The sequence below is a fragment of the Fukomys damarensis genome, unplaced genomic scaffold (assembly GCF_012274545.1).
Source record: "Fukomys damarensis isolate Sample0158 unplaced genomic scaffold, DMR_v1.0_HiC HiC_scaffold_30, whole genome shotgun sequence".
NCBI lineage: Eukaryota > Metazoa > Chordata > Mammalia > Rodentia > Bathyergidae > Fukomys > Fukomys damarensis.
This window is the reverse complement of record NW_022900942.1, coordinates 45,313,729-45,336,732: the sequence shown is the minus strand read 5'-3', so window position 1 is coordinate 45,336,732 and position 23,004 is coordinate 45,313,729. Positions and strand designations below refer to the sequence as shown.

The window sequence follows — 23,004 nt, the reverse complement described above, 5'->3', positions numbered from 1 at the left end:
CAAAAAAAAAAAAAAAAAAAGAACTGCAATAAAAAAAGACAGATTGTTAACATGCAATACTACTCCCAGGAAAGAGGCTAATGAGATTCTTGTCTGCTTGTCCACAGGACCAGCCATCACAGTGTTTTGAGGCTGGGAGTCTGCTGTCCCTCTTAAAATCACTCTGTGAAACAATGTGTGACAGGGCGTCTGGTTCTCTGAAGCTGAATGGTGACACTGTCTACTTAGCCAGGCTACAGCAGTGGAAGAGGATGCTGATTAACTGGCTTGAGGGAGATGCCCCATTGGAAGGTTGAAAATGATTTGTGCATAGGCTAGGAAGCCATGGTTGCCAGGGCATGGCAAGGAAGAGCAGACACCTATCTAGGGCTCTGGAACATAAACATGGGCTCCTGGATTTTGACTGAAGAGGATGAGGTCAACAGCTGAACTGCATCAGGCATACTCTGTCCAAGTTTTATGAATTAACCCATTATAATGTAAAACATAGGAGATCTTGTCCCATTTCTTTCCTGAAAAGGTGAATTTATTTAACTTAAATATTTGACTTAACACTTTTATAAACAAACAAAACAAAAAACAAACAACTGATTATATGTTTATTTTTTGCCTAGATGAAAAAGGAGCTTACAGATGTAGAAGGACAAGATGAAAAGGCAATGAGATAAAAAACAGATTAGGAGAGAGAAAATGTAGGGTGCCATCCTACCTCCCTGGTACTAGTATTCATTTTGGAACACAGCCACATTTCTCCGTTCTCTGGAATCTTGATTCCACCAGTTGTCCCAGGGGCCACACTCACCTCCCTGGGGAAAGTCAAATGAAGCAATGATGTTGAATTGATTAAAAAAATTGCTGCAAATATTATATCCAAATGCGATATCTGACTAAAGCACGCAAACTCGTTTCTGATCAGTAATTGTTCATGAGAAGAAATGCACCAAGAGGAGAGGCAGATCAGAGATAGTAAGTAACTCACTACAGGGAGAATGCCAATTCCACTCTTGAAATGCTAATTTAAAATTTTCCATATTTACTATAAAGGAGGTTAATATCCTGCACCTTTGCAAAGGACCTATTGATATGTCTCATATTCACTGAGTACTTAACAAATCCAGTTATCTAACTCCATGCAAGGAGGAAATCATTCTCCTGTGAACTGCCAGTGTGCTCAGGTCAGCACTTCTCATGCCTGGAGTGACTTGGGTAGGGCTGCCATATACAGACTCCTTACACTGTATGTTATGCAACTTTGGTGCAAAATTTATATAGACCTCAATGAGTATGGCATCCTCAGAGTTGCTTAATTAGAGACTCCAATTCTTGGAGTATAATTTTTTTAACAAAATATTTTGGGGGTGCATTATTCTCTTTTTCTTCAAATTAGGTTCTTATAGGTGAGATCATTTTTGTTTTCTCTATCCAACAAATATTGAAAGTAATTTATTACAAATCTCTTTTAAAGATAGCTTCTTTCAACTTCCCATGGAAAAAACTTCCTTTCTGTACCTGTTTCTCTTACTTGGTGTCAGAAAAATATGACTGTGATGTGTATAAATTTGGACACCTAATTTTTCTCGCAACAGAGCTTCCCTTGTGTCTAAAGAAAACCATTTTCAATTTCCAGTGGAAAAAAATTTCAAAAGAATAATAACATTTCACTTCCTTGATTTGCCTAATTCTTATCATTAGCAGTTGCTAAAAATTGATGACACTGGTGTTACTTTTCTGTGAGATTGAAGGCCGATGTACATTTTGGTATTGCATATTTACTCTTAATGGATTAGGTACTTCCTAAAATGCAAGATTTGGGGAAATGTGTGTGTGTGTGTGTGTGTTTATCTCTCTGTACCTGTTCTAAATTTAGTCTATTGGAAGTTGTAGTTCTGGCAGAAACTCCCATTATATTGATAATTTTATGAATTTTTAGTGTCATCTATTCTCCAGAGTTAAGAAAGGAGTGATTGAATATTGTCTGATTATTTTTTTGTGAGTTACCAAATTTAATATTTTGATCACTGCCAATCATTTATCTGGGAGCAACTTTAGCCATGTTGTTCTTTAAACTAGACTGAAGCTTTGAGAAGTAACAGTGATGGTATTCTTTTTCTCTACAAGAGAGCATTTCCAGAGAATACAATTTCCACAGTTTGCCAAAATGTCAATGGATTTAGCTTGTGTTACTCAAAGAACTAATGACATCTTCAGGAATCCCTTGGTCATTATTTTAATCAATAAGTTTACTACCTAGGGATTTCATTTATTTTGCATTTCTCATATTCTTTCATGATATTTATACTCTCCTTCTTGCTCCATTGGGTATATTTGAAAGCATTACTTCCTCCCCAATTTGGGGATCTCTTCTATTCTTGAGTTCTCTGTTATATTACTAATTTGTAAATCTCTTAGCTGTCATGCATGGCTAAGCTAATTTGAGCTATATCTCTATGCTTTACTACAGATATTATTGTGTCAATTAAGAAAATAACTAACGAATTAATCTTTTGAATCTTAGATTATTAGTTACAATATCATATAAAAATGTTACTTTCCTTTAGATGCCATTTGGAGTAGATTTTGCTATTTTTTTCCTGTGATTGTAACAGCTTGGTGGAAAGGATAATCAACCAAATATGAGACAGGAGATATGAGAGTGCCAGTTTAGTCATGAAGCTAGGAGATAATACAATCGTATTTAGAGAAATTTACTCTGCAAACAATTTCAACAAACCAATAATTCTATCTAAAAACTAAAGTTATTTTTTTACCTATCATTTCTCGATGGGGTCTAATGTTGGGTCAGTGATTTCACTCTATGAATACCATTCATGTTCTGTTTTCCTTTCCTACCCACCTACTCTACAACCAAGTGAATATGGCCACTGTGGGATAAGCAGACACTGAGAGATACATAGGCTCATATGTCTAAACTTACTTCGCCATTTAAAGCTAGATTGACCTGTGTATCAGAGTCTACTTTACTGTCAATTATAGTTTACTTTTTTTTTAAAAGTATGTTTTCTCTTTTCAACAAATGTTATTAGTACATCTACAGTTTGTCAAAATACCTTAAATAATTAAGGGGTGAGTTTATTGGCTTTGTTTTTATACATTTTCACAGTTTATCTCTAAGACCTGGAATTCTCTAGAAGTCTTTAGTGATACAAATAATCCTATTTTCAATTATTTACCAATATGCATTTGGGATCATAATGATTTAGATTTAGCTTAAAATGTATCTTTACAAACAATCATTCATTGATGGAACCTTCCAAATAATTCTTCATAGAGGATGGGATCATTTGCACTTGGAAAGCACCTCATGGTGGCAAGAATTTCCCATATGTTATCATAAATCCTCAGAGTAAATCTTATTATCTCTACTTTTCAGATAAGGAAAATCAAACTAGAAATGGTTAAATAGCTTGTTACTATTCATGTAACTCAAATCCTAGACTGCTGACTCCATCGTTCTTTCTATTACATCAGGTTCCCTCTTGAAATCTGCCCATTAATCTGACTTGGTTGAGGTACTTGAAGAAAGCAATGTATCTTTTCCATTTGTATGTGGACTCTTATGTTAGGAAGACTTAGAGTAACTATTATCTTCGCACGTATAGTGCAAGCTAAATAGGAAATATGTCATGGACGTGAGGAAAGATACCACAATTATGAACACAAATGTCTCCAAACAGTAAATACATGCTTACAGGTGTCTCTTCAAACTTTCTTCACATCATGTGGACATATCTGAATTTTAACATTTTCACTCACTCTTACTCAACTTCTTCTCATCTGGCTTGTCCTTGAGAACATTCTCTCCAGCTCTCTTTATTTGTTAACATGAAATTTATATTTATACATTTACATCTACTTGAACATAAATACATAAAATATATAAAAGACATACATGTCTTATATTTTAATATTTGTGTCTTAAAATATATTTTTAATGTTTTAGGTACATCTTCTGAAATTCTTCAGGTGTACTCAAATGCTCATATCTCTCATTAACGAGAATCCCTCCTTCTTAGACAAGCTGCTTCTAAGGAAATCAAATTACTGTCTTTACTGTTTATTCTTTCAATGTCCATTTATCTTTTAGACATTCATTATTAATCCTTTATTTAATGCATAATTTTGCAATACCTTTAATATCTAAGATCATCTCCTTCCTTATACAATTACTAACTTATAATTAATTAATTTTTGATATCTTGGTTGATTGTATTTTACTAAGATTCCTCCTATGTATTAATTTATGAAACTTTAAAGTTAATACTTACTTTTAAAGAAATTTCCACTATGAACAATTAAGTCTTCACTGTTTGTTTCATTGTTTGTGACTTTTATTTAGTGGATCATGCTAGCTGTGCATTGAATGTTTACTGGTATGAGTAAAGCCAATCATTAATCCATAGATTCTGCAAATCCACACTAAACTCAATGTTTGTGAAGGCCCATCTGCTGTACGTTATGATTATAAAATATTCAATCCAACCCAGAGAAAAGATATTACCCTTAAACACTTTGGGACACCAAATAATGTGCAACTTTTCTTAAAAAAACTTCCATTTCTAAATAAAATCTTTGTATATACATGGACTAAAATTATATTTAAGTGGTTACATCTATTTCTATATTTTTCTGAACTGTATACTTTAAAGTAGTTTACAGTGTGCTGAAATAATGATGATATTAAGGATAAACACAGACAAATATATATGTTCATATACATACTTCATCTTAAAAGCATTAAGTGTCCTCTGCTTCCTCTACCAGCGTGTTTTTGTTCTAAACCATGTATTCTAATTGTCTTTAAATATAAATATTCCCATCCCCAAGGAACAGAGAAACCAGCAGAAGGGGCAGTATACTGAGAAAGGCACTGGTAACCTAAGGGACAATTTTTATCTCAGGAGAACTAACCTTTTAGAGCAAGCAAATTAAATTATCTTTCTCATCCTTTACTTTTGCTGTGACATCATTAAAATTCACATTACATACCAGCACTTGTTGTTTGGTATTCATAGCCTTACACTAAAATTAATCAGTTGTCACAGGGACTTAACACATTTGTTAATGGTGCCTAGCCAAAAAATCTGTATTGTTATAAATAAAGCAGCTTTATGTGTACACCCTTGAGAAAAACAACACAGGAGAATTAACTGGTGGACACTGAACATTCCTCTCTCTTGTGTAGAGAATAGGAGTCCTTATTCTCTTCACTAGTTTTTTACTTAGTACTCCTTTGATGTTTGACATGAAGTTTGTGCCTTAAAAGGAGGAAAAACACTTTTTCTAATCTGATTAATATAGCCTAGGCTCTTAAAAGCTTAATAAATAGATGGATTTATCTATTAAGCACTTATTAAGCTCTAAATTACAGACTAAGAATTTAAACACTGGTGAAGATTCATTTATGGGCAACTCAAAATCATTAACTTTGAAAATCTTACAGTTTTATCAGGCAAGAAATTAGTAAATAGTCTAAGATAGTGTGCTTCAAGTGTTTTAAAAGGAAACAGCACATTCTCATTGAAAGAGCTTTGGGAAATAAAGGATATTGCTCAAGAAGGTCATCTAGGTTTGATTCTACAAATGCTTATACAGACCTCTGTTGTAGGAGTGGGAACTAGTCTGAGGAAGATGTACATTCCTTCCAAGGTAGACAGAACAGCAGAGATGAGGCATGAAGGGGTTAGGTGGTATTCTGGAGATGCTTCAAGCCACTGCAGATGTTAAGGGAAGAGTATGATCTGATCTGGTTTGCAATGTTCTCTGGTGTCCTGGACAGACAATGCAAGAGATCAGCAACAAAGGATGAAGGACGGAATCAATTCACTTTTTCAGTACTTCACATAGGAGTGCATGACAATATGAAAGAAGTTCAAGGTAGGAAGAAAGGGTTGGATAAGGAGAAAGAACCAACATCATCATATTGCCTATAAGTTATGAAAGAAGTCAAGGCAAAAGAAAGATACAGCATCAACTACCTTTCTGTATTTTATATTTGTTCAAGAAAAAGACAAATTGGAAATTTAATCCATGATATATTAAAATAGCATAGTTTTGTAGAAATAATTGAACATTTAATTAGCTAAAAATTCTATAATATTATTTATTGGCCATGTGACTGTCAGTATTCTCCATGTAAGGATCACTAAAGTATGAAGCATATGTGATGCTGAGATAATCTAAAAATACTAGCAAATAATCCCACAAAATGACTAGCACTATACCAGGAAAATGACATTAATTATATGTTAATTATTAAAGCAAAATAATTAATTTATTTAAAAGTGATTTTTTTTCTGTGAATAAGTCACTAAGAAAGAAAACAAAAATTCTGTCATATTTATTAGGAGTCCAAACAAACATGTATGTGTCAGAATGTGCCTGAGAAATGGAGTACAGTAAGAACTTCCTTGAATCAATATTTGATCTCTTTTAGTAAATAAGTTTATTTTCTATGTCAATAAGAAAAGTATTTTAGTAATTTAGAAAGTATTCATAATATGATATGAACTTTTAAAAACAATACAGTATAATATTCTCATTTAGACCCAAAACAATTCCTTGTATTTAGCTACATCTATGAGTTTATGTTAATATATTTTTAGACATATTTGAAAAAACAAGTAAACTTATTAAAAGAGTATTAAAATACATACTGCACTTAATTCCACGGAGAATTAAAGATTAATTTCTCATGCATGTCATTTATTTAAAAATATTTAGTTGACAAAGATTATATATGTTCAAACTGTACAGTGTGATTTCGTATATGTATACATTGTATAATGTTTACCATAAGCAAATGAATAAATGCATCCATCACTTCACAATAACCTAGCGTGTATTCGTGTCTGTACGTGTGATGAGAGCATGAGAGGTCTACAATTTTAGTAAAGTTTGTTTATAAAATACATCCTTATTAACTAGTCAGCTATGGAAATAATCCCTGAAAATATAGCCATTACATTCTCCTTAAGTATAAATATGAGAGCTCCAGAACTTACTCATCTTATAATTTCAAAATCTTACTCATTGGCTGATATTTCCTTACTTTCTACATCCCTAGCAACAGACAACCATTGTTCTACTCTCAACTTTTATCAATTACTTTTCCAGATTCCTCATAAAAGTGAAATCATACAGTATTTTTGTGGTTGGAATATATTGTATATAGCATTTTCCCATGTTTATCTATATCGCAAATGGCAGGACTTCCTTCTTTTTTAAAACCAAAGAGTATTGTATTAAATGTTTATTAATCCATTGATGGGCATGAAAGATTTTTCCACATCTTGGCTTTTGTGAATAATGTTGCCATGCTTGAGTATGGTGAGCCTTTATGGTGAGCCTTGACATAGGCACAGCCATGATTGAACTTTGAGTCACCTCGCCAGCATGGACGTGCTGTCGCCCATAGCAACGGGCTAGTTCAACTGGTGATCTGACCTGTTGCCTAGCAAATGTAACCTATAATACTTGTTTTGTAGAACTCTGTGACCTTTGCAGTCAGCCACATCCTGTTTATACTTTTGGTTTCGGTTTTACCCTATATATACCCCACCTTGAAAAATAAACGGGGCCTTGCTGCAGTAGAGCATGAGCCTGGAACTAAATTTGTGAAACTGCTCTCCTGTTGTTCTTCCCTCAGGTTTGGGACCTGCTGGCAGGATTCTGACGTTGCGGCTGGCGACACTTGAGGATGCAGATACCTCTTCAATTCAATGATTACATCCCCTTGTGATCTAGACACAGAAATGAAATTGCTGAATCATATAGTATATTATTTGTTTAATTTTTCAAAGAAACATTAACTGTTTTTATAATGATCTTCCCAATTTATATCCCCTCCAACAATATATCAGAGTTCCCTTTTCTCCACACCTTTGCTAATATTATATCTTTTATCTTGTTGACACGAGCCACCCTAATGAGTATGAAATGATAGCTCGTTGCTATTTTGATTTCATGGTTCTGATAATCAGTGATTTTGAGCATCTTTTCATATTTCTGTTGATAATTCATGTGTTTTCCTTGGAAAAAATCATCAAGTATTTTGCTCATTTTTAATTAGTTTATTTATTTACTTTTTGCTAAGTTGTATCAGTTGTTTTCATATTTTGTATGTTAACCATTTAGCAGACATTAGGTATGCCAATATTTTCTCTCATTCTCTACATTGTCTTTTAACTTTACTCACTGTATTCTTTACTTTTTAGTTTATAGAAATCACATTTGTTTTTTGTTTTTATTCTTTGGTGCCACATCCAAAACTCATTGAGAAAACCAAAGTCAAGGACCATTTTTTCTGTCTTTTAAAGTAATTTTAGGTTGTCAGATATTATACTGGAGTCTTAAATTATTTAAGTTACATTTTATATAAGTGCAAGACTGGTTCCAAATTCATTGTGTTTAGGCATGATTCTTTTTAAGCATGGTAGATCCAGTTTTACTATTTAAGAGACTTTCCTTTCCTTCTGGTTTATTCTTGGTGTTCTTGTAAAAAAAATAGTTGAATATATACTTGTGAGTATAACTCTTGGTTCTCAATTCATTTCCATAGATCTGGGGTGCATCTATTTTTATATCAGTGCCATACTGTTTCGATTACTATAGTTTTATAAGCAGTTTGAAATCAGTGAACTGATGCCCTATCTTTGTTATTCTTCACTATTATCTATGCTATATGTGGTCTTCTGTGTCCCATGAGAATGCTAGGATTTTTTTTCTATTTTGGTGAAAATTATCATTGGAATTGTGATAGAGTTTTAATTTAATCTTTATATAAATTTGGATATGTGGACAGTTTAACAATGTTAGTTTTGAACATGATATATCTTATTTATTTGTAACCTCTATAATTTCTGTCTTAAAAATCTTATAGTTTTTACTATACATATTATTTATCTTCACAGCTAAATTTATTCCTAAGTATTTTTCTTTTTCAAGTGATTGTAAATGGAATTGATTTTTAAAATTTCTTTCTTGCATTAGTTCATTGTTATTTTGTAATATATAATAAATAAACTTGAAAAAAGGTGAAAAGCTTTCTTCTAACATCAGCAATATGATAAGAGTTTCTACTCTTACCATTTTCCAAAATAATACAAGAAATTCTAGCCCAAGCAATTAGGCAAGAAAAAAGAAATAAAAGGCAACTTTTAGAAATAATAAATGGATTCAGTAAAATTACATTATATAAAATCATCACTATAAAATTATTTTTCTCTTGCTATATCAACAATAAATTCCTTTTTACATCTGGCCATAAGCCTTATACTCTGTTTAAGCTATTTTAGTTTTACTGGATGTATTCTGATTTTTTCTTGTTCTGCCAAATGCAGTTATTTCTTCCGGAACGTATGATTTATCAGTAAGATCTCACGCAGTCTTGCTGTACTGGGGCTATGATTATTTTCCTTTGCTTTTATAACTGTCTAAAGAACATGTTAAAATATTTCCTTAATAGTTGCATATATTTTCTAAATATACTTTAGCTAGTTAATTCCACATCTAGCTAGGGGTGGAAAGAGTGACAACTTTATTTTTAATATTTTTCTGAAGTTTTCTTTGTCCTTTTAATTTTAAACTTTCATTTAAAAAATGTATGAATTCTTTTTAGGGCACCACATTACCAAGTAAACATGAGGAATTCCAGAGGAGTTATGAATATTCTTAATAAACAGAAATGTTTGTCCCTATGTTCTATGGGAACCTGAGACCAAAAGAAGGACTTGAGTGGCCTACACAATGTAACACTCAAATATCCACATCTTTTTTATCAAATAATCAGAACACACTTGGACTAGAAAAACTGTGTTTCCAAATTTTAAAAGTTTCTATTGCCTCCTGCATTTTTCTTTAAGAGGAACCTTCAGCCAGCCCATGTTTTCCTATGATTTTCTATTCTCTGATCAAACTTACTCCCAGAAAGAAGCTTTTCTAATTTAGGTATGTAGTTCAGACTGTGTAGTACAACTTTCTGGGAGATTTTATTTTAATCCTTCTCTGTGTTTGTGAAATGAAAGTTGTTGTTCCCTGTGAAGTCACTAGCTAGCAGGTGGTATAGCTCATTGGGGAAATAGTAAAGGTCCTCCCAGAGCCCTTTAAATGCTCTCATAGAGCCACAGTCTATTCTGTCTCTATATAAAACAACTGTATATCTGAATAATGACTCAGTTCTTCCCTCCAGCTGTTAATGTTGGCATCCCACAGAGTCTGAATTTAGAATCCAATGCAAACTCTGAAGCTATATCTTTTATTGCAGACAATATGAACACATTGTCTGAGGTTTCTGATCAGATTTGGACCCAGAATTTAGATTTTGGCCCACTGATTGCTATGGAACTTTTGGTGGGCTAGTTGTGCCTCACCACTTTCCTTTCCAATATGTGGAGTCTAATTCTTAATCCACAGGATGATATCAAAATAGAAGAGGTGTAGATTTCTAGCTTAGCACAATGCCCAGACTATAGAGATTTATTAGGCATCATCTTTACTCTCCTTCATTGCAAGTCTAAACTTCTGAAGTTTGTCTATATTTTTATTCTAGATTTTGTTCACAGTCTCTATTTTTGAAGGACATTGGTGGTAAAGGTAAAAAGGATGTAGAACAAAACTAACATGAGTGTCTACTCTCCATAGGGACTACAAAATACCGCAGCCTTTCTAGTAATCTGCAGTGTATACAACTATGATCAACTCATGCCTTGACCAAGGAAGACACTTATTCATATTTTTATATATTTTAAAGCTGCCTAGTATACATATTGATCAGTGAAATCATATAATTATCTTTCCAAATGTTCAGTAACTGCTTGGGATTCCTAAATCCCTCTGCTTCTATGGCTTTAGCCAGAGTAGAACACACTCTGTTCAGACTCTAGTCTAGACTGCACATGACAGAGAGCTTGGCTGTGATGATCTGCAAATATATGTACCTTTGCATACACAGGCATACATAAACATAGCTTTCTATATATTTTTCAAGAAAGTCTTAATACAAAATGTAAAATGGAAGTGCAGTATTTGCACTCACTCAGGAGCAAGAACCAACAGTACCACAGTGTCAGAAAATAGCTTATGACTTTCTTTTTGAGTCAGAAAAACTTTGAATCTTTTATGGTGAGTCAGAAAATCTTTGAATCTTTTATGGTGAAATAATGTTGACACTAACTTCTTTCTCATGCATTATGACTATAAAGTGAAAAAAGAAAGCTATATGAGGCTTTCGTTTCAACTATACATATATGGAAGTATTTTTGGTTAAGGATTTATAGATGCAAAGAATTTTAAGTGAAAAGAATGTCTGACTTTTTAAATTCAAAGTGCACAAACATTGAAGGTAGATGCATAATAACACAAAAGTCTTGTTGAACCACTTGTCTAATTCTTTGTGTCTAACCAAAAGGCAAGGTTTTGTGTGAACTTATGGGTATATATTCATATGAGTGTGTGCTTGCTCTCACATATGTGCAAACATTTACTCAGAAATCAGAAGTGGCCACCTACTCACAACCACCACCCACTTAAGAAATGTTTGCTTTCTTAAGTTTACCCCAGCTCACTGGAATTAAATTATCTAAATTATTCAGTACCTAAAAGCACTAAAATGCACATGGGCCCCGTTGGCAGTTATTTTATGCCTATTAAGCTCTGAAGCCCACAATGAAGAAGGAGGGAGCTGGGTTTCTGCCAGCATCACAATACCGCACTGTTCACACATCAAAAACTGTCCAGCAGTGGAGAGTAGAAGCTTCCGGGCTCTAGTTTGCGTGATGCCAGTTTGGTAGCACACCTCTGAGGTTTCTTTTCTTTTCTTTCTTTATTTATTTAGGTACCAGGGATTGAACTTGTCTGAGGTTTCTTTTAAAAGAAGAGGGAATAGAATGTGTTAAAATATGGATAGTGAATTTTACCCTCTCTCCTTCACAAAACTAATGAACATACTTTCCAAAATGACCCAATCTAAAATTTAGATCACATTTTGGTTTTGCCATTCTTGCTAGGTTTAGCAGTGAGGTCTCAGTCCAGAGGTAAGAGAATACCTAGCTTTGTTTCTCCAAAAGGGCTCACTACACTTCCACCTAAGCACATTTAGTTTTAATGCCTTTATATGAAATAAATTTACATTGGTTAATAATAAGATATAATTCCTTTTGTAGTTTGCTAATTGTCCCTCATCCAAGGACATGTTTCCCAAACCTCACTAATAAATAAGGTTTAGAAGAGGTGTGGGGGGGCAGGGGAAAAGGAGGTTTCTCTGTATTTCTCCTTTGGGTAAAACAAAGAGCACTTGAATGCTATTAGAATTTACCAACTTGGTATGAAATAGATTAAAGTCCAGTGTGCATGTGTGGGTACACACTATGGATGCAGTGAGCATTTGATTATTTACTATCAAACACTCAATGACACATTACAGTCTATAAGGTAAGTCATTCATGCAAGTCAAATATTCATACAAATTGGGCAAAGTATGGAGAAGAGCCACAAAAATGATTGAGGGATGAAGACTCTAGCATATGAGGTGAGATTAAAAGAATGAAGTGTGTGTAGGTTTGTGAAGTTGCTGCTAAAAAGCAGTGGTATCACAGCTTCTGCCTCAGGGCTGTAAACCCCCAAAGAGGAATTTGCAGGGCAGTAAAAGGGGCATTACTGAGAAGGAAATGAGCAGAGAGCAGTTGTCTGCATATCAGAGAAAAAAGTTTGTTGGAGTGGAAGCTATTAGGCAGCAGAATTACCTCTCCAGGGGGAAAGTAGATTCTGTGACCCCATTATAGGGGACATAAAGCCTGGCTGGATAGTCCAGTTCCCCAATATGCTATAGGGAAGGCTTCTTTTAGGCTCCTTGGAGACATAGAAGGAATGGAAGGAGCAATGTGACTCATTCATATCTTGCCATTTATGATTTTCGACTTGTGCTGAGATGAATACTGAAATCAAGATACTCCAGCTACCTAGATCTGATGCCAAGGGTAGATTTTATAATTCTCTGATACACACTTAAGTATTATCATCAGACTATCTTTTCCTAAACCTTTGATATATTTAAGTGAAATAAAACTTCTACATTGCTTTGGAAACAGCATCATTTGATGCATGCTTTAATCTAGAGATATTTCCCCAAATATTTTTTAAAACATGCATGTGTGTCCTGTGGGGAGTCAGGTAGAAAATGAACCTATTTGAACTGCAATTCATCTCAAAGTGAACTGTTTTTATGCAGCCTATGCGGTGTGTGTGCATGCTAAATCTGCAGGCATGCTAATGGAATATTAATACATTCCTACTAGAGAGACAGAAAAAGATTTGAAAGGAAACAAAAAAAGTAGGATATAAAGGGAAGAACAAATGAAAGAAATTGGATCCAGTTGGATTGTGGGGTCTTAGCCACAACCCCCTGGGGGAAGGACAGAGGAAAAAAGAAGCACTGCTTTCTCTTTATCTTGCCAGCAATTACTGGCAATTTGTTCTGGCCAGTAAAACTTCTGATATTATCATGGTTGCTGAGTAATTTATCATCAAAGTTTAATGTGAAAACAGGTGACTGTGTAATCACCAATCTAGGAACAGAAATAGAATCGTTATTATTTCTGCCTGAAGAGAGAGATTTTTTTTTTTCTGTCAATTGACTTAACGGCCAAAAGGCTGTTCATCATATCACCATGAATTATAAAACCTCTATTAAATATTCATAAAAGTTTTGAAATGAATGTGTGATAGAGATGAAAGCTGGGCTAATTTAAATACCTACCAGACCTGTCTTAATTACAGAGGTAAAATGAGATATAAAAATTATAGCAGCAAGAAAAAAAACTTGAAACAGTTCATTCCATACATTATAGAAAATGCCTTTGCAAGCTACCACACGCAAAGTCAAGAGCTGTTGGTTTCCGCCTCACTTAAGGCACTACTAAAATGGAGGTGGCTGTGTCTTTCTTCTATAGGAAGTAGAAGGGGATCTTGGGAACTTGGGCCAAATGATTTCTGCTCTCTCTCTCCAACCTGTAAATAAAATTATCAACTATAGACATGACTTCCTTTAGAACCACTCAACTTGAAAACCTCAGCAAAAGTCAACTGGACCTGCATGAAGTCTGCCTCGGACCAAAAGGAAGACAATAAAATTTCCTCAATTTTTTTCATACTATGATTTGTGTGGATCTCATGTGCTTGTAAAATTGCCACAGGGGGTGGTTCCAGGCTTTTAAATTTTTTTTTAAAGCTTGCACTCTTTTCACCTCTTCTGCCATTTTAAGAGACACATTCTCATGATGTGGTAGGAGAATTTGAAGAGAAACAGTCAGAAACAAAGTTATAGCCATGTTTTCAAATAGCCTTAAATGTAACTTTCTAAGCAAAGGCATGCTCCATTCCTCCCACATTATCTAATACAAGTGTGGTTAGAGCTTTGACCTTGAATCTTTAGGAAAATCTGAAACTTGACATTAAGGGTTATAGTATATATGCGCATAGATCATTAGGACACAGGTGGCACATGTTCCAGTATGATCCTGTGCTCTCAAATATGTTTTCACTGAATACAGATATAGTTATGAGCATAAAGAACAAAAAAGAACAGGACACTTTGGGGACATAGAACTGTGTTATATCATGATAGACTCTCAGACTAAAAGTCAGGAGGCACCAGCTGGCTTGACCTTGTGCAATGCACTTCACCTTGCTGAATCCCAGAGCCGACATCTGTAAAACGAGGGCATTAATTTGGTAGTGGCTAAAGACCCATCCAACTCTAAAATTCTGTGAGTCTACAATTATAAATAGGATGATAAGATGCTCTCTGGCTCTTAGGCTGCCACCCAGGAGAATGAATTCCAGTTTTAATTTCCTTTTTGGTGATAGGAAATCTGAAGACAGGCAAGGTTAAATGACCCACCCGGAGGCCCAGAGCAATCAGCAGTGGAATCACATCAGCTCCCAGCCCTGGCTCCTCGCTTCCAGTTTCATCAACTTATTGAGGCTAAGTCTTTCAGGCTGTTTGTTAGTATCATACTGGCTTAATCATATTGACATTATGGGTGTTACCAGTGACTAAGTAGAAAAGTTCTGTTTTTTCAGATATGTAACATATGGGTATTGTTTCCTCAATGAAATTCAGGCTCCTGAGGACACATACATGACGGGCTATGTAGGATTATGTTTGCTTAATGATATTTAATGCCTTGTTTGATATCACAAATAATGTATAAAACGTTGAAATTAAAAACATGGGAATAATATTCAGTAAAATCCAAGGAGGAAAATTTCGGCTTTGCAGTCACTGAAAAGCACCTGAAAACAATAGTTGGGGAAAATATGTATTTCTCTCTTCTTCCTATTCTTTTCTTTTCTCCCGCTCTTCCCAAATTCAGTGCATTCTCTTAATTTCATCAATCCTCTTTTCTCCAACCTTTTATCTTTGTTCCTGTCAGTCTGCCAGTAACCTTTCTGTTCATTGCTTAAATATCTCTGATCATTTCTCTCAACCAAAGCAGTTAGTGTGCTACCCAGAGCCCTCCAGTGATTCACACTGCTTTCGGGGTGATTCAATATGCTGGGGTGCATGGTATATCAGAGTTGCCAGAAATCAAGTAAGAGTGAGAGGTTTTAAATACGATAACACTGTTGCATACATTGCTCTTAGGCTGGAGGCCTGTAGTTTTAGAGAAGACGAATAAGTTCAAGTGCAAGTTGAGATTTGATCTTAGGTCAGAGTGCTGTAAGAAAAGAAAGGAGAATGACTGATCACTAAAAACAAAGAAACAAACAGATAAAGTAATGTCACAAGGGTATAGTGGAATGGACTTCGTGATGACAACTGCTTTATGTATGGACTGGGAAGTCACCAAAACATCTTAAAATAATACAATTTACAATACAATCTCTTCTTCCTCTGCCCTTCCACATTTCTGTACATCCCTTTACTTGCGTCAGAATGTAGATAATACAGCACTATTTAGTTTTCTAGTCTGTGATGCTTGATTGATTGTGTCAACTGGAGAAGTTTGCTTAAGAGAAGCTGATCTAAATGGGCTGAGTAATTCCACGCCCTAGGGTGGCTCCTTGCCTGGATGGTATAAAGGGGAGATGAGGAGGGACGATACTACTTCTGTCCCTTCAGAGGAGCACCATTGTTTGCCTTTACCTTGGGCATCATCTTCTGGCTTCTAGAACAGACTTTTCTGCTTCTGACATGGGTCCTTCAGCCTCCAGCCACAGACCCATTGGCCTCTTGAAACAGATTTCCACAAGACACGGCAGTAAGCTCCAGACCTTAGTCCAAACCATTCTGTTTCCAGGGTGCAGACAGATCCTCTGGACTCTTCCTCATCTGACTCTGTGGGTAGCCATTGTAAGCCAATCTCATCAATTCATATATATTTATATATCTTATGTTATATCTGTCTCTCTAGTAACTACTAACTGATACACAGTCTTTTATTCAATTGCTGTAGATGTGATTTCAAAGTTGTCTGAAAATTTCACGCACTGTTTTGTTCAGGAGAATTTTAATTTTATTCACACTTACATACTTGATTAAGAATCCAGAATCTAACACAATGGCAGGATAGAGGCTACCTGATGCATTTCCTTAGATATATAATGTTTAGATTTTTACTGCATTAAAAAATACATCTATAAAACTTAGTGATTTAAAACAACCACATCCTTATGTCTTGTGATTGTGTTAGTTGATTAGATTTGTTTGACCCATTCCTTTGATCCTGGTGAAAATGCAAGATGTGCAGGTACCTAGGGCCCAGTTGCTCTGGACCTTTGGGTGAGTCATGTGCTGATGCATGACTAGCAATTGGCGCTGGCTGTCAGCTATTGGAGGGAGTGCTTGTTGTGTAGAAAACATACTCCTTTCTACATGGACTTTCCATATACCTTTGGCATTTCACAGCATGATAATGGGTTAGTTAGAGCACTAGAGTAGAACTTTCAATTCCCTCTGAGGCCAAAGCCTTGAATTGGTAGAGTTCCACTTCATCACCCCATTGGTTAAATCAAGTCACAGGCTCAGCACAGTGAAGTGAGGGAGCATAAAGGGTATAAGGAACAATTCAGTTGAATGTATCAACATAATGACCAACTGTAGATAGGTGATAGAAAAGATAAGCAGACAATAGTAACAGTAGGAAGCATATAGACAAAATTTTAAAGGAACCGCACAATGATATCTCTGTAAGAGAATAATGTGCACATCATAGAGTGACATACAGTGCAGAGGATATGTTCTCTTGCTCAGTAGCATAGTGGCTAAAAGTATAATTTTCTAAATGCAGATCTCCCTGGAACATTCTTGAATTGCGTTGCTGACAAATAAATGATATCAAAAGCAAAAGACGTGTCTGGATATATTATTTCTTGTAAATCTATTTGGAATCAATAAGGAATCACCACTTAGCAATGCTAGAATCAACATAATCTTTGCATATATATATATATATATATATATTCTTTTATTCAGCTACAAGTAATCATAATGTTACTTTAAAGTAGCTGGTGATTTTTATATGAAGTGGTAGTTGATTAAACAAAAGATAAAATCAGTAGGGAGAATGATCTGTGCTTAATTTAGAAGGATATTTTTCAAATATTAGACTGTTCTCCAGTGAAATATGTTTTGCGTGGTAGTGAGCCTATCATCTTTGAAATTCTTTCAGCCCATTCAGATAGTAACAGTTTCATCAGAAATACATCCATTTCTATTTTAAGTTGATTTAGCAAGAATATGGATAGCCTGAGTTCAAATATAAACTTGAAGAGATTTTAATCAGAAGTCAAAGCAAAATATCACTGTGTTTATTTTTAAGTATTACAAAAAGACTAGAAGCACAACAATAATAATATTATTGATATTTAGCACCTGTGTGATAAAAATAACATGAAGACAGATGGAAAAGAAACAAGGAACAACAGCAAATAAAGTTCTTGAAAGGTTTGGACTCCTCATATAATACTATGTTCTTTCAAATAAATGTCATACCTACACAAAAAGAAAAGCTTGACTTGATGGGAAAAAAAAATCCACATTTCAGTCATGCAGCTTGATATTTTGGTTGCATGACACCAAGGAACCAGCAAGAGCAGCTGCTACTAACGTTTCCTAATGAATTGGCGGTTCCTTTTTTCTTTAACTTCAGTGCAAGATGGGATTCCTGAAGGAAGTAGAGAGCTATGAGGAGCTCCTCTATCAGAAGCCTAGGCCTCATCATGCAGGGCTCACTATGCAGCAGCTATGAGACTTACAAGCCAGATGCCCCCTAGAATGCACACCATTCTTCTAGCAGTCAGGAGAGGAAAGACCTCACTCTCTGTGGGCAAGTTGTATTCAATCTACTTAATTGTTTACTAACAGCCCATTTCCATGATGGAGATGAAGACATCTAGCTAATGCCCCTCATGCAGTAGTTCTTAAAGACACAGACATGACTGCAAGTAGAATTTGGTTGAGAAAAACGTAGTTGAGAAATACATTTAGCAATCACTTGTTAGTTATTTTCTAAATAATAATAACTTCATCGTTCTTTTGAATTCTTTGAAAATTCAACTTTTTGAGAAAGCAATTTCTGTCCTTGTAAAAACATGTGTTTTTATTTAAATTAGTTCCTCTGCCTATTTAAAATTATTCAGTAATGTTAGTTTCTCATCTCTGAGTCAAATTTTTATTTTAGCTATATATTTCTAAAATACATACAAGCAGCAGATTGCCCTCTTGCTGTTCAAAGTAGATCTAGGGTCTACTTTGAAATACTAACTGTGATTATTTTATTGTAGAAAAGATGAACGGAGCCCTCAAAACACTAGGATGCCTGAATTAATGGTCACTCACTTTAACTACTTACGCATTTCCCAGAGGGCATTTATCAGCACCTCTAAGGGCTGCCAGCCCAGACTTAGCACAAATACCACCCACCCCTCCCAGGGAGAGAAGTCAGGTGCTTGGCACCTGGTTTAAACTGCACAACTCTCAGGTTCATGCACTGAAAACAAGGTGAGGAATGAAGAAATGAATTTCAGCAACTTATGCAGCACCTCAGAAATACTAATAAAGTCACCTTTCTTGTTTGATTTTGACCTTTAGATTATATTAACATCAAGCCCAATTCATTCTCCACATGATTTTTTCCTGTTATTCCAAATTTTCCCACTGAAGGATATAATATTTCATTTTCTCATCCTTATACTTTCAATCTGATGTTTATTCTTAAATCATAACTGTGCCTCTTATTTTATATACAACTTAGAAATAATGTCATACAAGAATGTCTTTAGCTGCAAGAAGCTAAAATTCCCACCTAGGTTAAGATAGGCCAATATTCACTAACTGATACACAAGGTAAGTGCCCATAGGATAAATTAGATATTGCCTCACATTTTTCTTATCCTTTAAGTAAGATTATTCAACTTTTTCTATATCTTTATACAAGATTGCTCATTTTTCGTTCTGTCTTCAGTCCATTCAGTTTGTCCTTACACTTTCACTTCATTCAGTCAACTAGGCAATGGCACAATCCATCTTGCTGAGTCCAAGGGATATGTCTCTGACATTCTTTACACTATTATCACCTTTTCACATCGTTGGCCACTCCTTGGTGACATCATAATCAGCTCTGCTGGCAGCTGCACCTAGTTCTTGTTTGCTGGTTCTTCCTTTATTGTCTGACTTCTAAATGTTGGAGTACTCCAGGTCTCCAAGTATTCTATTAAAAACATAATTTTTACTCACATTTGCAACTATTTTTTAACAAAAACACTCAAATTATACTATAAAATGCTATTAAAAATAGTATATTTCCTATGTATCTCTAACTCCTACCCAGAGGTATCTAGTTTTGATTCTCTTAACAATTTCTTCTGGAAATTCTTTTCATATTTTAACACTTTTCAATATCTCAATATACCAATTTTATGTATTATATCTATAAATTTATATTTTTCCATGGAAGATAGATATTTCACTGTCTTACTCAATACCTCTATTTATCTTCTCTTATAGTTCCCAAAAGAAATATATTGAGTAGTTTGGTTGAGCTCATTTTACCATTTAATTCAATGTCATTAGTAAGCAATACTGAATCAAATTGTGTGCAAATATTCTGTTTTGCTTTTTGAATCATTATTTTTTGTGTCTACTACCCTTCCTTTTTTCCCATTTTCTTACCTATGTTCCTGTATTAGTGTTTTCTTCCAAACTCCCAAACAGAATGATTCAATATATTTCAATATTTCTCTCTTGAAGAATTTGTAATTACTATATATTTTTAGCTTTTCTCATTGGTGATGTTATGTACACCAGCAGAAGATATAGTATAGGGTTACCATTTTACCCTCTGCTCAATATACATGTGTGTATCAATATATTTTTATAAATATATATTTATTATATATTATACACACAGATAGATGATAGATAGCAATTGCACTAATTTTGGGACCTATTAATGAGAATTCAGATAGCATAAATACATTTGTTATAAACAAATGAAGAGAGCTTCAGAACGAATGGATCATTGCACTGATTTATCAGGAGTCTATTAATATTTCTATAGGTAACACATGAAAGTAGCATTACTTTTATTTGGACAAATGGACTTCTACAGTATTTTTGTCAAAAACGTTTCAAAGTTTTCAAAGGTGACTTCTGTGTTGTGTTGCTGACATAACGTTACTGGACAAGGTGAGGAACACTGGGAATGGAAGGTTACCACAAAGGTGCATGAATGGTGTTTGATGTCTTTGACTGTTGATTTTCAGCTTAATGTATAAACTCAGCTAATTTTGATAAAGAAAGGATATGAATCTATGGGTAGTTTTCTAATCAGGAATAAGTTTAGCTGCAATATCTTCCAGCAGAAGAGTTTCTGTTTAGAGCAATACAGGTATAGATAATTAACTCACCATACAGAGGAGAAACAGATGTGCCCTACTCGCCTGTTTATTAAACACACACACACAGTCACAACCTCTGTTCTTGCCCCTACTCTACCAGCACCAATTTTGCCACTGACCAAAAGTACCATTCATTTCTCATGTCAGTGTAAGAGGCCAGAAAAGTTAGATAGTATTTCAAAATTGCTCACTTATGTATACACAATGTCTTAATTTGGGGTGAATTTCTTCAATGTGCGTTTGTGAGCCAAACCTTTCTAGATTCACACAAAATGAACTGTATGAACATCAGCTTCTGCTCTCTGTCACATATTTACTTATACTATGAGTTACGTTGACCGATTAAACAGTATTATAAAATCAAAAAGTAAGTAAAGAATGCCCTGCACTTATGTATATAGTTTCTTTATATCTTTCAGTTGACTCACTTAGGAAGAGGAAGGACTGAAATGTCTTGTTAAATCCTGGGATTTACCCAGAGACATTTTAATTCATCTCCCTGCTCCTTTTAGAAGTCTGGAAAGATGGACTATTCAGACACAGATTTTTCAACTTTCACTTCTACTCTGTCATTAGGACCTGGTGATATGACTAGCGTTATTATTTATTAATTACAAAGAGACCACGACTTTCCTGTCAGATGCTTATTTAGCAAATGGTGCAAGAACTTTTCTTGCTTTCATAAGTTGCCCCCACTCCAAATGAGAGGTGAAAATGGAAAAAGACCACTATACTCAGACAAAGCACAAGCAGACTTCATTCACTGCAGTAACTTCAGGATTTATAGACAAGTCTGTGTGCCTGCACAGGGGCTGAAAATATAGGAGAAATTTAAAAATCAGATAATTATAGTCTGCAATCGGCTCCAATAAAACTGTGAGCAACTGGAAACATGCATGAATTATTGGAGAATAACTTACAGGTTTATAGGATCAGATAGTGAATGAATAGTATTCACCAAAGAAGAATAATAAGTTCAGAATCAGATGTGTTGGAGTTACCACCAAAAGAAAAGAAGAAGGACTTTGGAAAAATAATTGAAGCTGTGCATTTTCTGCAGGGTAAAGTTTACATAGATGAAAGACAACAAGAAGACCCTTAAACAAAGATATAAGCATGGAGTAGGAGTCCTATTTGGAGAGGATATGGGAGCAGAATTTGCAAGTGGGGGAGGGGTAATTAGAAGTAAGAATCATATCCAACTGCCATTCCTGAGTTTGGAAAAGTGACCCAGAATCAGTTCCCAGATAGGAAGAGATTGCAGGTCCTACCTGGCTTGTACACATCAAAAATCCATGGAACAGTGCCTGTTCTCTGTATTCACCAAACCTACAATCAACACTATATCCCTCATGCTTAGACTGCAGTTCTTGAATTCATGGATGATGGACTAGAGTGAGAACAGCAGATGACTCCATGAAAGTGCCGTCAGCATGTGTGCTTTTCTGAGAGACAGTGTCCTTATTGTACATTCCTCCTCCTCTGACAAAGATGAAAATCACCGCAATAACATCAGTGACAATGGTACCAGCTGATATTACGGAGAATTTAACAGGCACTGATCTATGCAGTTTCCATAAGAATTGATTTATGTAGCTTTTCAATGTAGAATGTATTTTCTTTTATTATATCAACTTTTGCAATAATCATAAACACTAAAAGCAAAAAATGCATCCCTACCTTCATTGCTGTGTAATGTCCTAAGCACTTTATCCAGAGTTTTGCATGTATTGGCTTGAATTTTCTACTTAGCCCAATGGCAATAAAATCATTTTGTCAGGATTTTGCAGGTGAGAAAACTGAAACACAATGTTCAGTACCTTGCAAAACCCTCAGTTCCTAAATGCCAGAATCAAATTTAGTAACTGTTCCAACTCCAAATATCTTCACACCTTAAATTTCCATGGATGCGAAGCACTGAGCATTGACATCTTAAACATAGACTTTGGTTTTCCTGATCTCTGCCTTAGAGAAAATTATACCTTCCAGCATCAATTTTGACCATAAGTGTTCTGAACTGTAGTGCATCTTCTGCAATGGTGCTGCTTCTTTTTTGTCTGCAGATCCCTAGAGGCCCAGCCCTGAGAG

The 23,004-nt window shown here is 34.9% G+C and overlaps 2 long non-coding RNA genes across 2 annotated transcripts; both read right to left on the bottom strand.

Annotated features, from left to right (window-relative positions):
* Nucleotides 1-715: 715 nt before the first annotated feature.
* LOC104871919 lies at nt 716-7,613 on the bottom strand. The gene is made up of 3 exons (XR_782999.1): nt 7,580-7,613; nt 5,616-5,789; nt 716-806 (listed from the first exon to the last, which is right to left on the bottom strand). It is a non-coding gene; the product is annotated as an uncharacterized LOC104871919 (long non-coding RNA).
* A 7,663-nt stretch (nt 7,614-15,276) lies between these two features.
* On the bottom strand, nt 15,277-19,562 carry LOC104871918. The gene is made up of 3 exons (XR_782998.1): nt 19,400-19,562; nt 16,163-16,354; nt 15,277-15,734 (listed from the first exon to the last, which is right to left on the bottom strand). It is a non-coding gene; the product is annotated as an uncharacterized LOC104871918 (long non-coding RNA).
* Between the last annotated feature and the right edge of the window lie 3,442 nt (nt 19,563-23,004).